Source organism: Alligator mississippiensis, chromosome 4, assembly GCF_030867095.1.
Source record: "Alligator mississippiensis isolate rAllMis1 chromosome 4, rAllMis1, whole genome shotgun sequence".
In the NCBI taxonomy this organism is placed as follows: domain Eukaryota; kingdom Metazoa; phylum Chordata; order Crocodylia; family Alligatoridae; genus Alligator; species Alligator mississippiensis.
In genome coordinates, this window is record NC_081827.1 from 68,505,881 (window position 1) to 68,518,229 (window position 12,349).

The following is a 12,349-nucleotide window of genomic DNA, read 5'->3' on the forward strand; positions in this document are numbered from 1 at the left end:
CGGCGAATAGCAGGCAAGTGACCACCTCACGCACAAGTGACCGGTTGGCGAGTGGACGGGGTGTAGGGGTGGCGGAACCCCATGGAACACCTGAGGACTGAATCATGAGTACCCCACGTCGGGTAAGCCCCTCTGGTAGAAGATCTCCACTGAACCCCTCCTTCGAATTACCAATAACATCAAAGTCGTGGCAGGCGGGACGAGGGGAGGGGCTACCGGACGAAGGGTGGCACCAGACGTGAGGCCCACGGACGTCACAGGTGAGAAACAATGTGTTTTTGGGGAAAGTGTTTTCTGTCCAAGGTTTCCTCCAAGATTCTTTAGTGTTGTGGTATAAGAGGGTCTCGATTTCTGCCCAAAAAGTTTTTTGTGAAATCATGTAATGAGTTGGGAGATCTTAAAGGTCTCTGTAGATGGGAAGGTCCAGAATACTATTGATAAACATTATTTCTCTGTATGTTACATCCTGTTGAATAGAGGGAGGGGTAATGTTTGAAAGTACTCATAGCCACTGCACTGGAGTTGATATCAAAGTTCCAGAGATAGTCCTCATTACTGAGTAGAGTTGTGTGTTGATGAGTTTAGTATGTCGACTTGACGCCCGGATGGATGCACAGTACTCAGCTGTTGAGAAGACCAGGGCTATGGCAGAAGTGTGGAGGATGATGGCTTTTGCACCCAAGCTTGTGCTGGAAAGGTTTTGGATGATGTTCACTTGTGCCTTTGTTTTCACGGCAGTCTTTCAGAGGTGATAATGGTAGGTTAGGGGGTGGTTAAAGTTCACCCCAAGATAGTTAGGATGACATGCTTTTTCTCCACAAAAGGTGATGTTGAGGGTGTCATGTGCCTTGCAATTGTCAAGATGGAATGCTGAGATGATGGACTTGGTTGAATTTGTTTGTGGTCTCCACTTACAAAAGTATTTAGCCATTATGGATAAGTCAGGGTTCAGTGTGGCTTCAGTCTCCTGAAAAGATTTTGCTTGTGTGATCAAAGCAATATCGTTGGCATAGATACATTTCCATGATCATGTGTAGGGCATATCACTTACGTAGTTGTTAAAATGTGTCAGTGCCAGAACACTACCCTATGGGAGGCTGTTGTTGCACCCCCTACAAAAAGGCACCGCTGACACTGTTGGTGACGCCTGTGGGCAGTTGCCGCTTGCCACCCGCCAACAACATTGCCAGCAGCATCTGTGGGTGGTCTGCAATCGCCGCTGGCCACTGCTGGCGGCACCTGTGGGTGGCTGCCAACCTCTGGTTGGCGCTCGCCAAGGTGCCGGTGCCGTCTGCGGGAGCTCCTGCCACTGCCAGCGCAGCTGTGCCCCACCAGCTGCTGAGGGCACATGTCATTCATGGCAGCCCCTGTCTTGAGCTTGCAGTGAAAACCATCCTTGATGTTTGTAGAGATGGCAAGGACTTGTTCGCAGCAGCTACAATGGGGTCTAAAGTTCTTGGGGGAGTAATAGGTTGATGATAGGGTTAATTCTTAGAAGGGTGAGCCACTCCAGGAGCTTATATGTTGTGCAGAGCAAAGAGATGGGCCTGTAGCTCCCAGGGTCCTCTAAGCAATCTAAAGAAATATGATCTAGATCGAGGGTAATCAAGACCTGGTCCACAGGCCAGATCTGACCCACTGGGTCATGTCATTTGGCCTGTGGGCTCCCCACAGGTCTGGAAATTGGGTGGTGTGTGAGTGGTATCAGTGTTAATTGCCAAGGCTCCCAAACCCACAGCAATTAATACTACTGCTGCTCAAATTTCTGGACTCAAATTTCTGCCACTGCTCAAATTTCTGAAACCAAAGGTGACCCACAATACTGTTGACTGACCCTACATGCTGGATTGGGCCTCTGGGGCTGTATTTTGCTACTGTAGCAGGGTGTGCACACAGTTGGAAAACCATACTCAAAGAAGAGTTAGTAATAGTTCACTGTCTAACTGGAAGGATATATTAGGTATAGTTCTGCAGATAGTTATCTTGGGTATGATACTATACAATATCTCGGTTAATGATCTGGGTAAAAGATTACTGAAAATAGGAATGTAATAATTTTCCATGCCCTCTAGGACAAGAAATAATGGGCTTAAACTACAACAAGATGGCTTTGATTTGCCAATAATTAGGTGCAAGCACAAATATCCCAATATTAAGAAAAACTTTCTAACCATAAGCAGAGTTAAGCCCTGGAATAGATAACTCAAGGTAGTTGTAGAGTCTCCATTATAGAAGGTTTTTAAGCACAGGTTAGCTAAGCATTTATTAGAAAACGTTTATGCAGGATTTATCCTGTCTTAGGATAGGGCAGGAGTGGAATAGATGACTCTCGAGGCATCTTTCAGTTCTATGTTCTATAATTTTATGGAATTTTTAACTCTAAACATTCAGAAATCAATTCAGTGCCCCAGAAAATCAGAGCATTTGATGTAAAACCAAGCAATTTAAAACAAATCAATTTTTCTTAGTTTTCTTAAAACAGATACCAGCCCTTCTGGTCTTTACTCCCTTTTATATGGTGCTTTTTTCAAGCTTTTCTTTTCAGTAATGAGAAGCTTAATATGTGTGCATAAATAAATGCCTGAGCTTTTTGCATAATCACTTATCTCCAAGAGCTGAGGTTTTATGCAACACATCAAATATTATAAAACTCGCAGTAAAATTTGTAATAGATAGCAACAATACATACATCCAGTAATTATAAATCCATCCATTAGGTAAATCTCATTATTTATTTCTGTAGCGTGCTCTCTCTGTAGTGTTGCTGATTCATGTACTGTAGTCTTTTGCCATGCCATATACAATGCACATGGCACTTTTTCTTGCTGAGAGATTGCAGTTGATCTGTCATGATTTGAAATTCAAATGACATACTTTAGAGGTTGGATAGAACAGTAACTAAATGGCAAGCAACTCCTTATTCTCTCATTTAACGTTCATATACTCTTTGAGGTGTATGAAAATAAAAGCTAGTTCTATGCCAGTTTCACATCCTTCCCTTCTAATAATCAGGTCTCTGTAATTAACACAGAGACAGTGAAACAGGGAGAAATTTTGCTGGCTGATGTTGCCTTTTTCATAAAGCAAAGCAATACCTTCTACCTAAGTCAAAGCCAGATCTAGAATTCCTGTGTCTACCCAGGCTATTCCCTTCCTCCACAAGGTAAGAATGCTAAATGATAGGACTATGTGAAGCTTCAGGTAGTGATTCAATATGGAGGAGATTTGGCCTGATTCATTGGCCGAATCTCCAAATCTGAATTGAATCAGGAGACCAATTTAAAGGTCTGAATTGATTCAAAACTCTCTGAATCTTCAGCAAAGATTCAGAGAGCTTTGATGATTTGGGCAGAACCCGGTGGCTACAGCAGGGAGCTGCAGCCACTCTGAGCTGGTAAGTACTAGGGACGGGGGGGAGCAATGCATTGGGGCAATGTTTTAGAAAAAACACTATGCTTGGGAATGTGGTAATATTGCTTATTTGCAAAAATTTGAGTAGGAATTGCTATAGAGCTGAGAGACTACTACAGGTACCTCTAAAGGGAATGTTACCCAAGAACTAAGATTTTGTTTAAAAGCTTTATGCTGAAAGAAATTAGTTTGGCGCATGGGGGGGGGAAGGGAATGGTTTTAGTCTCTTTTTAATTGCACTTGGTGCATTTGACATGGCTTTGGGCTATACCCAATCAAAGACTTTGGTGCCTACAAGCTAAGTGCTGAAATGCCTAACGTTTAGGTGCCCACCTCTTGAAGCAGAATCCAAAGCTCATAGTGTAGGAGCCTTAACTCCTTGTCTACGGTTTATGCAGAGAGCTAGATGCCTCATCATAGCAATCAAAAACCCCATGTGCTAGTCATGGAGGGGCCAAGAACTAGCCACTAGGAAATGTAAGCACAGATGTGTGTCTCTAAATCTCACCCCTCGCCAGAATTTAGGCATGCAAGTTAGGATTGCCGTGTATATCCACTTGGGATCCAGGGCCTGGAGTCTTCTTCTGAGGACAGGTAACCTATAGCTGTTTTTTCAAAAGATGGAATTAAGGCTCATTATTTTTCTGTTCAGAGGAGGAGGAGGTGGTGTGAGTGTTTTGTTACCCACTTTTTCTATAATTACCCTGTGGTTAGTGAGAGACTATTCCTCCTTTGCTTGAAGGGGTTCAAACCCACATTTCCCCTAATTGCTAGTCTATATGCTAGCTTATTCTGTTTAAGATGTGTTACTGTGCATGAAGGACCCAAGATTAACAGAGTCAGGAAGAAAAAGGGAGACCAGCAGGTAGCGTAATCAGATGGGTCTCAGTCTTGGGGGCAGGACTGCATTATGTGCATTACAATGAACAGTCACTGCATAAAATACAAACAAATTTGAAACTAAAGCTTAAATTAAAGCACACTTTTATAATTGTATCCATATTCAGAATATGCTTGCATCTCTAGTTTCCTGGGGTGAAAAGGAGAACAGGTTACTAGCCCAGCTCCAGACATGCACTATAATGAAAGGTCAGTCACCAGTGTGTGGCATGTCAGGAACATGAGGCACAGCTCTGAATCCTGAGACATGGGGATATGACTTAGAAACTTCTTTCCAGAATAAAAGTAGAAGCTAACACAATTAAGAGGGGTGATACTGTAACTCAAAAGCAGTAAGAAGATCCCTTACATGTGCAGTTCAAGATGTATTGCTGTAGCATATGTTTATGCATAGTCGGTATAGCTAATAGTAATCTTATATTAACCAAAGGGCAAGTACTTCCATTGTCCTGTGTGACAGAGGTAATGAATGGGTGTTGTGCATGTAGAGGAAATGAAGAACTTATCCATCTTGAGATGGATAAGTAGCATTTATGTGGTGAATTTGGGTGTCTAAATGGCATTTCAGCCCACTTACAGGTAGGTACATAACTATGTAAGTTGCAAAAAAAATTGAGAACCTAACTAGCCTAGTGGTTTGGGCACTCACCCAGGATCTAGATCCTTCCTCTCTCTCTCTCTCTCTCTCTCTCTCTCTCTCTCTCTCTATATATATATATATATATATAGGAGATAGCATCTTATATTTTGTGAACTGTATTTTATTACACAAGTTTGAACTTTAATCAATTTTAGAGTCGCATGACCTTCATTGAAATCTGTGTTGGGTGGTATAAGATTAAATGGATATTATCCATAGTTTATGTTATTGTGTATATGTCTTGTGTATTTTATAATTGTAAATTTGTAGTTAATAGAGTTTAGAGTATATGATTTTCATTTAGGCCCTGCTGGGACCCTCCTCTATTATTTATTTGGTATTTAGCAGTAACATATTTGTATTTTTAGGGGTGGCAGACAAATATCTATCAATCTATTGATCAATCGATTGATCGATACTATTTACTGAGTAGAGTTGTGTGTCGATGAGTTTGGTATGTCAACTTGAGGCCCAGATGGATGCACAGTACTCAGCATCTAGATACTATTTAAACTATTAAAAAAAAGACTCAGGGACTTAGAAACCAGTCAGCCAGAGTTCAGTACCTGGAAAGTTACAGGAAGTAAATTATTAAAAATAAACAAACAAACAAAAGGCAATTTGTAAATAGTGGGAGAAGGAAAGAGTGATTGCTAGCAGCCATCATGGATTTTCTGAGACTAGATCATGCCACACCAATTTGACCTCCTCCTGTGACAAAGTACCTAGTGTGTGAATACCTTTAAGAGTGTTATCTATAAGTTGTTACACTGGCCTGGGGATTTCAGAAGAGAACAGCAAATCAGTAGGCTAGGAAGGATCCCTGAATAAGCAAGCTTTATTATTTGATAAGTTTTTAACTCCTTGGTCTTTTGAGAATAACACATGGTACCAGGAGTGGGGTGCGAAGAAGGACAGAAAAATGGAACATCTGAGAATTCTGGAGGAGTTAAAGCTGTCCAGCAATGCCGCAGAAAACTGGAAGAAATTTAAGCAGAGCTTCACCATATATGTGACAGCCAGTGGAGCTACAGAGAAGGAGATGGTCTGGAGCAGGGGCAGAGCCACAATCCACTGCTTGCATGCCCCTGCCCAGAGTGTGCAGGCTGCAGACCTCAGCTCTGCCCTGGGCCTGGAGCAAGCTGCCTCCATCACAAGATCCCATTGGCTCTGAAGCAGCCTCCTGCCCTGCTCTGCTGTGCACCCTGCCAGCTTGGCTGGGGCTGGTTTCCATGGTAACCCCATGAGCTTTCACAGTGCAGCTGCAGCTGGGGTCTCCATGGCAGCCCCAGCCGTGTGGGCAGAGGCTGCTGGGAAATGGAGTCTGGCTGCTGGCTGGATTGCCTATTTTGTCCACCCCTGGTTTATATTGATGTTTGGGGAAATTATATTAATTTCTATTAGTTTGGGGAAATACTATGGAAGAACATGACTTGAGGCTAAGAAAGGCACTAGAAAGAGCTTGCAGAACAGGTTTGAAACTGAATAAACAAAAATGCAAATTTAGGGTCAAAGAAATAACATATCTGGGAGAAAAGCTCTCTGAGAAAAGGGTGCAAATTGATCCTGCAAGGGTTAAAGCCATTACAAACATGCCACCCCCTACAGATAAGGAAGGAGTGCAGAAATTACTGGGAAGGATCACTTTTGTAGGGAAATATCTACCTAACTTAGCAGAGCAGACCAAAACACCTTAGATCACTCCTACAAAAAATGCTCAGTGGATATGGGAACATGAAGATGAAGCTGAATTTAAAAAATTTGGAGGAAAAAATAATGAAAGCTCTGGTACTAAAATACTGTGATGCTAAAAGTCCCATTAAATTGTCAACAGATGATTCTAAAGAAGGCATTGGAGCAGCTTTGCTTAAAAAAGCCTGGGAGTAGCTGGAGACCAGTAGCGTATGCCTCTAGGGCACTCTAAATCAGAGTGTCTATAGGCACAAATTGAGAGAGAAAGTTTAGCTCTGGTATATGACTATAAGAAACTTCATATATTCATCTGTGGGAAGCCTGTAACAGCTGAAACTGATCATAAACCTTTGGTAACTATAGCAAAGAAAGGGTAATCAGACATGGTTCCCAGATTACAGAGACCTTTCTTTCTACTGCAAATGTATGATATAGACATACAGTACACGCCAGGAAAGCATCTACTTATTGCAGATATGTTGTCCAGAGCATGTGACAGAATTCCAGGCTCAGACATAGTACATGTTAAACTAATTAAAAGAGTGATTCGTGTCATAAATAAAATGTGGGCACTAATTGCAGAAGCTATTGCGCAGGACACCATATTGAAAAAAGTGATAAAAACTATTTGTGCTGGTTGGCCTGCAAAATATATACAGTAAAAGTTTTGTTAACTGACATCTTACAAGCCAGCATGCTCTACTAACCAGCATGCCAGCTTGTAGGATAAAGTGAAACCAAAAGTGCCCACCATGACACTTCCGGTTTCTCCAAGCCCCACAGCCTGGGGCAAAGCAGCCTGCACTGCCGAGTCCCCATAGCCCGGGGGCATAACAAGCTGTGCAGGGCCTGCCTCCCTGTTCCATGGGCCTGCAGGAGGGGCGGAGAGGTGGCGATGTTGCGGGAGGGGCGGAGGGACGCCCCAGATGCAGCAGGAGAAGCAGCGGCCTGAGCTGCTCAATTAACCGGCATATTTTGTTATCTGGCATCCCCCATTCCCAGGGGATGCCGGATAACAGAGCTTTTACTGTACCTACCACCTACTCTCAGTTAAAGGAAGAGCTGTTGGTGCTGGATGGCATTTTGTTTAGAGGCTTATGACATGTTGTTCCAGCTGTGCTAAAGAAAGATGTGTTAAATGGAATACATGAGGGGCATCTAAGCATTGAAAAATGCAAAAGGAGCGCAAGGGGTGCTCTATATTAGTTCAACAGAAATAATGGCATAGAAGATGCTGTAAAGGCTTGTACAACATTCCTAAAGTACAGATCAGTGCAAACAAAAGAGAGCATGATGGTCATGGAGGAGCCCATACCTCTATGGTATCAAGTGGGCATTGACTTATGCATGCATGCAGGAAAAAAATTATGTATTAATGCTGGATTATTATTCTCACTATCCCATCCCCGGAGTTGGGTTGCCCAAAAGCACAATAACAAACCCTGTCATAACTCGCATCAAATTGATTTTTGCTATATGCGAGATTCCACAAATTGTGAGAATGCAATGGACCTCAATTCAACTCTCTTGAGTTTAAGGAGTTTGCAAGCAAATATGGTCCGTCACAGCACTTCAAGTCATAAATACCCACTATCCAATGCTGTGGTGGAAAATGGAATACAAATAGTGATGAAATCATTGAAAAAAAGCTGGATTTGTACACTGATGTTTATCTGTCACTCTTAAATTACTCTAAAAATCCAGGAAACATGGATTGTCCCCAGCAGAAATACTGTTTAACAAGAAACTCAAAGCCAGGCTGCCAAATCTTGTGAAATGATGCTCATCAGAATGAAAAGCAAAACGTCAAAACATTTAAAAAAATTGAGAAACTTTAACAAAAATAGTATTATGTGCAGTTGTGGTAACTCCCCCTGTCAACAAAGATATGGTGCTTATTTCAGATGGACAAATGTGGAAACAAAAAGTACCAGTTTCCCACCAAGTAGCTCCCAGATCCTATCAAGTAGTCACACTGGGGGACAGGTGTTAAGAAGGAACAGACACAGACAACACTTGTGGCTTGTAAAGGGGAGAAACGAAGCAGCATCACAAGATTCACCAAAGGAAACAGAGCTAACAACAAAGCTACAGGAAATGACAGAGGAGAATGAGAATGACACAGAAGTAGAGACATCTGAACAAGGAAACCGAACTAGAACTGAACCAATAAGGATTGAGAATGCAGAGAAACTGAGATCACTTAGAGCTGAAAATCCAACACAAAGACTAATAGAGACCTGTTAAAATGTGCTTTAACAATGGGTTGAACTAAACTTCCAATGTTAGTATTACATGGGGATATGTTGTATGTAAAGGGGGAAGATGTGTGGGTACCTTTAAGAGTGTTATGTATCACTTGTTACACTGGCAAGAGGAAACAGCAGATCAGTAAGCTAAGAAGGCTCTCTGAATAAACAAGCTTTATCATTTTATAAGTTTAACTCATTGGTCTTCTGAGAATAACACACCTAGCTGGATGAATATGCAGAGGAATGCAGTAGAAATATTATACTTGGACTTTAGTAAGGTTTTTTCAAATACTTCCATATTACATTTTCATAAGTAAATTGGAAAAATGTAGACTAGATAAAATTGCTATTAGACTGAGTCAATTATGTATCTATCTTAAGCAAAGAGCAATTATAAATGAGTCAATATCAGGAAGGTTCAAGTGGGGTTCCACAGGGGCTGTCAGGGGTCCAGTGCTGTTTAATATATCTGTTAATGATTTGGTTGCTGGAATAAGCTTCCTGATCAGGTTTACAAATGACACAAAACTGGGAAGGATTATAAACCTACTGAATAATAGGAATAGATTAGAGAGCTGAGCTAGAGACAATAGAATGAAGTTCAACACAGATGAATGGAAGTTGCTACATGGAAGGAAAAATAACCAAATATGCAGTCATTGATAGCTGGCTAGGCAGTAGCATTGCTGAGAAAGATCTGAGTGTTTTGGTGGATCATATACTTCACATGAGTCCATAGTATGACAGTCACAAAAAAAGCTAATGTAATTTTGGGCTGCATCAACAGGAGTAAGACATGATAGTACCACTTTAACTTGGTGCTGGTTAGGCCTCAGCTATAGTATTCAGTTCAGTTCTGGGCTCTGCATTTTAAGATGGATGTACAGAAGCTGAAGAGGGTAACAAACATGATAAGGGGGTTGGAAGGCATGCTGTATGAGGAAACATTGAGAGAACTCTGTGTGTTTAGCTTGGAAGAACTGCTATCAGTTATTAAGTATTTGTAAGGCTATCATAAAGAAGAGGAAAACTACTGTTCTCCTTCACTGCAGAGGGTAGGACATGAAGCAATGGTTTTAAACTGCAGGAAAGCAGATTTAGTTTCTTGTTGTTTAGAACAGTGATGCATGGGAATCATCCCATGCATGAGAAGGTCCAGGGAAGTTAGTCTCCTTCTTTGCAGGTTTTCAGGAGAAAGCTAGGTAAGCATTTGTTTGTGATCATTCAGCACACGTACATTCATGCACAGGGTTGGACCTTTGGATCCCTTCCAACTCTGCTTCTAAGTATATTTTTTTTCACTTCATAGTCCTTAAAAAAAATCATGTAAAAAGTAGGTGGGTTAATGCTAAAGGAGGGTAGGTCCTGTTGAACTCCAGCGATGTTCTGGGGACCAAAGAATGTTCAAGAAGCCTGTTCCACAAAAATCACATGCTCTAAAAAATTTTAATGGCAATTTTAATATTGAAATACAAAAAATATATGAATGATAAAACAATACAGGTAAGCTATTGCAAGGCATTGATTAAGAATAATGAAATGATCATTAACCTAAAGAAACAATAGAATCTAATGTCCCAGAAACAAAAATAAATTGATCTTAAATTTACTGAACCCTAAAGCCTTAAAAATCACTGACAGGTGGCCAACCTGTCAGGGAGAAGAACTTCTTACCTATGTTTTAAAGTCTAAGTTTAAAAAAGCTGCTTATCTTATTTTCCCTGCAGATGGGCAGTTCAACAAGAACTGGAGTTTAAAATGGAAGAGCAATAACTCTGTGGTGGACTTAAATTCTATGCTTGATTACTAGACTTTAAAAGCTTGCTAAATAAAGGTATCTCAAATTTAGTGGATATGTGACTATCCCTAATATGTAATCTAATCATTGATATGAAGTTGCACCTATTCTAGTATGACATTTTGAATGTACCTTATTTAGGGTGGCTATCATAGAGGACAGCCCAGTTGTCCTCTGTCTTCTATTGATATGAAACTGGATGCCTTTATGTCCTCTATTTTTCTCTTAAAGAGAGAGAAAAGAGAAAAATTGAGGACATAAAGGTGTTGGGTTTCAAATCAATAGAGGACAGAGTAGCAGAAAACGGAATGTCCTCTATGATGGCCACCCTAACCTTATCTGTTACCCAGGAAATATGCCTAATTTTGTTACTGGTTATACAAGCACTTCTGTAGTAAGACCAGATATAATTGGTACGAACCCATGAACATAGATATAAGTGATCCCAAGCTGACCTAGGTAGTTTAGCCAACCTTTAATCTACATTTTAGTCTTCTCACATATGACTTTTCCTTGCCTGTTACCACTTCCTTTGCTGCCTCTTCTTTTAGCTTTGCTTCTTGACCTAACTTGACTTACGATAATTATAAATCATCCTAAAGCCTATAAGGGCACTATACACATGCTCTGGGGTGGGGGAGGGAAGGGAGTGCTTTAATTAGAGCAGCTCTCGGAGCTTCTCTAATTAAAGTGCCAGAACATCTAGTGTATCAGCATCCCTGCACTTAAATGGTAAGCTTGACGAGCTTTAGTTCAAGTGCCCCCAATACCATTTTTAGGCATGGGAATGCTGATACACGAGACGTGGGAGGCTGCTGGATTGCAGTAATTACCACACTCCAGCAGACTTGATTTAATTGAGCCTGCTTTGATGCACTGTAATCACAGTGTGTTGGAGCAGCCTCTGCTCTCATATACAGGCAACCTAAGAGTCTAGTCCTCTATGTCCTTGCTGCTTTGTGATCGTCTGAAGGCTAAGATGAAATTGTGTTACAAAAGTTGACCAGTTAACAGGTTTTTCAGGGACTCAAGTGAAGTGACTGTGCCAGTTTAGGTGCATTAGCCCCAAATCCTATTTCACCTGTAAATGTCCCACAAGCAGACATGAACAGCAGAGGAGTCTGAATAGCAGTGGCAGCAGATTCCAAATTCAGGTTTTTTCTTCTAGCTCCCGCTCGCTCATGGTCTGTTTCTGGAAGGCAATTACATTTTTGACAGCCTCTTCACTACAGCATGTGCTTAATTTTAAGTCAGTGTTGTGCTGAATTGGAGTTTTGCAATGCACACAGAATACCCGTGTAATACTAAAACTTGCACTGGCATACCTCAGATGGACTTTGCTAAGTAGAAGAACAGCATCTTTGACTATAATACCTAGCCATCTTTTTGCAGATCTGGTGTTTTAGGTGGTGTGGCACATGGCAGGTCAGAGAGGGGACAAGCAAGACAGTAGCAGATAAGGCAGGGAACAGAAAGCAGAGCAGCATATTGGCAAGGAGCACAGGGCAGAAAGCAGAGAAGCAGTTTGGTCAGGTAACACAGGGCAGGCAGCAGAAAGCAGTAGCACGAGTGGCACTTGGGGAGAATGTTGGCTTAATTTGGGTATGCCTGCCAAAATGGTTGTCCCCCACTGAAGTAATGCATCTAAAAACCATT